General features: G+C 43.4%; 1 long non-coding RNA gene across 1 annotated transcript; it reads right to left on the reverse strand.

The window, feature by feature from the left end:
- Positions 1 to 224: 224 nt before the first annotated feature.
- Positions 225 to 3135, reverse strand: LOC143711451 (uncharacterized). Its single transcript, XR_013194849.1, has 2 exons — positions 3008 to 3135; positions 225 to 601 (listed from the first exon to the last, which is right to left on the reverse strand). It is a non-coding gene; the product is annotated as an uncharacterized LOC143711451 (long non-coding RNA).
- Between the last annotated feature and the right edge of the window lie 2414 nt (positions 3136 to 5549).

The following is a 5549-nucleotide window of genomic DNA, read 5'->3' on the forward strand; positions in this document are numbered from 1 at the left end:
CAATGATAACAATGCAGTTTCATCATCATACCTTGTAGGCGATGTGAGGCCATGTAGAGTGGCTTTTTTAATATGATTATTAAGTGCTGATGATCAGTTTCTACAGTGACAGGTCGGCCATAGATAAAATCACGGATTTTTTTTTGTTGCAAACACAAGTGCCAGTATTTATTTTTCAATTTGAGCGTAAACACCAGGCATATCTGCAATGATTTGTTCAATTGTTTTTAGGGGGTGCCGTGGTCTGAGGAGGGCTTTGTTAAGATGAATTGGGTCCATGCAAATCCTTACAGACCCATCTTGTTTCGGCTGCAACCATGGCTGAAACCCACTCCGTTGCCTCAGTTACAGGTTTTATCACACCCAGCTCAATCATGTGATTCAGTTCTGCTTTTAATTTTTCTTTCATGGCTATTGGTATTTTACGGGGTGAACAGACTAAAGGGGTCACTGTGTTATCAAGTTTCATTTGATATACAACTGGAAAGCTGCCAATGACATCAGAATCAAAAAGATCACTGTATTCACATACCTCCGGTGCTTCATGATGCAGCATGTGTACATCAGGTCCCAGTTGGATGAGTCCCATAGCGATGCTATCCTGTAGGCCGAGAAGGGGTTTTACATCACGATCCACTACATGAAATTTAAATTCCTCACGGACACACTGCAACACTGCTGTTCCCTCAGTGTTGATTGTCTCTCCTCCATAATCCACCAGATGAACTTTCTCTGCTATGTTGGTAGGGATGGTGTGATTCAAACCTTTTAGCATTCATTTTGATATTACATTACACTTGGCGCCTGTATCAGCCTTTACTTTCAGTTGGCGATTTCCATTTTTTAATTTACAGAGTTGAGAAAATCTCACCCTTCTGACTGCTCAACACAGAAAAAAAGTGTCCTGCATATTGTCATCAGGTTGTGCATCCAGCTCATGTACTCTTTGCTAGGTTCTAGGCTGATAGAATGTTTTAGCACCGAGTTGCTGTGTTGGTGCTGATCTGCAGTGTCTCGCAAAGTGGTTAAGTTTACCACAGTTGTTGGGGGGTTTGTTGTATGGATTTGTTTTTTTCTGAAGGATGTTGGCCATTACAGTTTGAGCAACATGTTTTTTGCAGAGCACATACCTCTGTGTCTTTTCTCAGCTCTTTAAGACTTCTCTCAGACTGTTCATCGCAGCAAACATATGCTAACAGCCAAGTCCAGGGTTTCACATTTCACATTCACATTTCTTTTCAAAGTGGAGATGTATGCTTGCACAGATTCGACTGCTTTTTGAACAGCGGTATTAAACGCGTCTCTATCCATGACGTTTTTTGCGGGTAAGCACAATTCAGAGAATTTAGTTAGAAGTACCTCTGGATCCTCTTGATCTTCCCCGTCATCATACACAAATGTTTCAGACTTGTCAACCGCTTCAGGACAGGGAAGGTTTAACAATGTGTAGGCTTGTACTTTCTTTGATTTATCTGACAAGCCTGCATAGCAGTAGATGCGCCATTCCTTTTCAAACTTTCTCCAGTTATCGGCCATGTTGTCATCAAAGACCAATGGATCGATACAGCTAAGCCCCTGGGCCATTTTTATCCCATGTAGTTTATACCATGTAGTTTTTGATGGACAGAAACACAGAAACTAGTCTATTATTATTACAACAACGACATAATATCGTTTTGTGGTATGTCAGTTTAACAACGAGACAGAAAAATAAATTAATACGAGTAATTAACGAAGCAAATAAAATCACCGTCCAAAAACAGTAGGTTGCAAGAGCTGTTTTCACATTTTATGGAGAAAAAGGCAATAGCAATATACTGTAATCAGACCAGACCCATCCCCCCACTCATGCTTTGAGGCCCTTCCTTCGGGGCGCAGGCTGTGTATATACCGTTGGCTAAAAAGAACATTTATATGTATAGGTATGTGTGCGTGTATTTATGCATTTATATATATTGTATTCATTTTTTTATGCATGTTTTGATAGGGACAAATGTGTTTACCATGTTTTTTATTATGTGGTATATAATGTGGTTGTACAGTATTGTCTGATGTATTTGTTTTTTATGCCAGTTTTAAAGATGAATTTCAGTCCAGGAAATCTGAGCAGACAATACAGTCAAAGAAACAAACAAACAATAAATAGACAGTTATCTCCTTTACACTCAGGTGCAGAACACACATGCTAGTGGACAGATGCCTGTAGTCCTTTCGGTGTTGTGGTAGATTTTCCCCAAAACACCTGACTTAAGTTTAACCAAGTGTCCCTTCCACCTGCAAATTATACTAAGGTGACTTCCCCTCTGACCATTTTGGTTGACGCCTAAGTGTAGCTACTCTGACCGAATAAAAAGCCTTAAAATCATAGTTACCTGACTGCATCTAACCCCACTTAAGAGTCTCACACTGTGTCGAACAACTTCTCATTCCTTTTTGGACACTATCGCTTGGGAATAATGTCTCTAGTGGCATGTCCCTAGCAGGCACTAACCTGCTGCGCAGCAATAACTAAACAGACTCCAGGCAATGCCTTCAAATATGCTTTAATCACGGCCGGAGGATCTCAGACCAATTTCAGAGAGAATCCCTCTAGCAAAAAGAATAAAACAGTTTTTATAGAATAGGAGCATGGCAAAGGTGACATGATTCATTAGATCTTTTCCAACAATATGATTGGTTCTTCATATGCATAATCCAGCAAACCCTTCTGTTTCCAGGTAGAAGCTTTGTTACTCAAAGTCATGAGTTTATATATTTACACATCTGTCTAGTTTCATTTCCCCTTTTGTTATATTCGGAGATGATTCACTGACTGACTGACTTTGACCAAAGTGTTTGGATACATTAAGGTTTCAAAAGCATATAAATGTTATTCCTGCAAGGAAAAGAAATTTTATTTATGACATTCAAGCACATAATTTTTCCCCCGACGCAGGCGACGCGAGGTGACAACTCAGTCGTTTTTTGTCAGAGCTAGTTCTTTAACGTTGGTTAGGTGTGTCCCTACCTTAAAGGTGTGTCTTTGGAGGATATTTGTGTGGCATCATCAGCCAATGCTGTGTTCCCATAGTGTCAGCTACCGATGCTGTGTCTTTTTCCCAACTCAGGGAACCATGGTTACATGCGTAACTTGGACGGTACCATGAAGTGAGTAAGAAAAAAAAATAAAACGCTCTTGGTTACTAAACATAACCTCGGTTCTCTCTAGATGAGGGAACGAGTGTTGCTTAAAAAAACAACACTCGGGAAAACTTATTTTCTCGAGAATACTGAAGCCAAAAATTATCCATAATTTTGCATTAATTTAAAATGCATTGCTGCATAGAGCAGACCTAGGCGAGACGGCTCGCGCGCCTATTGGTTGCCCTGCGGCAACTGCTGCAGCCTATCGGTGGACTATGACGTCATGACGTCAGCGCCTATCAGGGCGCAAGCGCCCTCGCGCATCACGACCCGCCAGAATAGGCGTGCTTATGTCTATATAAGCTGAGTCCAGATAGGGTGTTCTTTGGTTTTTCAAACTGAAGCGAAACCACAACGTAGCACAAGCACGGCAGGGTTACGCAACACTCTTTCCCTCAACTAGAGAGAACCGGGGTTACGTTTAGTAACCGAGAGCATTCTCTTATGAGAGTACTCTCGTGTTGTGTAAGCTAGCTTACGCTACAGTAACCCAATGTAAAACGCCGTGCGTGCTGAAGTCATCCACACACATGGCCCCAAGGCCGTGGGTAATATCTAGACCAACGAGTAGTGGGCCTAAGAATATAACCTAGTCATACAACTGACTAATTGGGATGGGTGCTTAGCACAGTATAACAGTCAGGGTGGACAAAGTCATCCTGAGCTGCATGACAATTGAATAATTCAGCCTGTCAGACAGGCATATTAGACTGAAAACCGATTAGCCTGCAAGGCAGGAACTTCCAGGTTATAAAACCTTATAAATGTAGATGGGGAGGCCCAGCCTGCCGGCATACAAATGTCTTGGAGTGAAACCCCACTGGACCAAGGCCACGAGGCCATGCCTCTTGTGGAGTGGGCTCTGATGCCCAAAGGGTACTGAAGGCCTTTAGACTTATAGGCCAGAGCAATAGCGCCCACTATCCATCTGGAAAGGCTTTGTCTCGAGGTGGCTAGCCCCTTAGTGCGGCCACCGAACTAAGGGGAATATGAAGAACCACGCGTCTTCAGCCAGTGGTGGAGCGGGCGCATGTAAAGCAAGCCCAGTCGAAGCACCCCCGAGGCCGAGGCCATAAGGCCTAGCATCCTCTGAAAACTTTTGAGAGGGAGAAAACTGCCGACCTTGAAAGACGCTGCTGAGCACTGAATCTGCAGCGAGCGCTGAATCTGCAGCGCGGGCTGTGATGTCAGCCGCGCTGTCATTGACACAGAGTCAAGTCTGTTCCCAGAAAGGAAATTTTCTGGCTGGGAGACAGCAAGCTCTTGGTCCAGTTGCCTTGGAGGCCCAAGTACTGTAAATGGCTGAGTAATAAAGCTTTGTGTGCTTACAGTTCCATCTCTGACTGTGCTAGAATCAGCCAATCGTCCAAGTAGGTCAGTATTCGCATCCCCCGCATTCTCAGGGGGGCGAGCGCCGCGTCCATGCACTTTGTGAATGTACGAGGTGCTAAAGATAGACCGAACGGCAGGACGGCGTACTGATAGCTCTGGCCCTCGAAGGCGAATCGTAAGAAAGGCCTGTGATGGGGTGTTATCTGAATCTGAAAAGAAGCATCCTTCAGATCCACTGAGATAAACCAGTCCCTCGGGTGAATTTGCGCGAGTATTTGTCTGGTTGTGAGCATTCTGAACGATCTCTGCATGAGGGCTCTGTTCAAGCGCCTGAGATCTAGGATGGGTCTGAGACCGCCATCCTTTTTGGGGACAAGGAAATATCTGCTGTAGAAGCCTGATCCGCTCTGTATTAGAGGGACGATATCTATTGCACCTTTTTTCCAGAAGTTTCGCTATCTCGGCACAAAGTCTTTCACCGTAGTTTCGACCCTGGCTTGAAAGCGTGGGGGTTTGCGAGCGAACAGCAGCGAGTAGCCTCGCTTTATAGTGTTTAGTACCCAATGTGACATGCCCGGGATCATTTCCCATGCTTTCAAACTTAACCTGTTAACCGTTGCCAGAGCGCCAGCGCACTGAAACCTTTTTTCCCCCACTAGTTTCATGTTTATGAATGGATTTAACGTGAAAGAATATCATTAATCTTGGCAAACTATGTATCATTTTAAAGGTCTAAGCCTCAAGCATCGATGATAGAGCCCTGTTTTTCGTTGAAAAGCTTATAACGAATGTATTTCTTGCATTTAAGTAAGCAGTACACATCAAAACACACGTAATGAAAAACGGAGTACTTACCAGTATTGTCGTAATAACGAGCCACACACGCATCCACTACTAAAAGTTCCAGATTGAATGGAAAGCTGAGGGTCCACTGAATAACATCCCATGGAGCATTTTTAGTCCAAAGAAACAATAACGTTGTAATATCCATGGTTATTCCTTTGTTTACATCGCTTTTCTTCAGGGTGAAGTAT

The sequence above is a fragment of the Siphateles boraxobius genome, unplaced genomic scaffold (assembly GCF_051911475.1).
Source record: "Siphateles boraxobius isolate OS27281-9 unplaced genomic scaffold, OSU_SipBor_1 5, whole genome shotgun sequence".
In the NCBI taxonomy this organism is placed as follows: domain Eukaryota; kingdom Metazoa; phylum Chordata; class Actinopteri; order Cypriniformes; family Leuciscidae; genus Siphateles; species Siphateles boraxobius.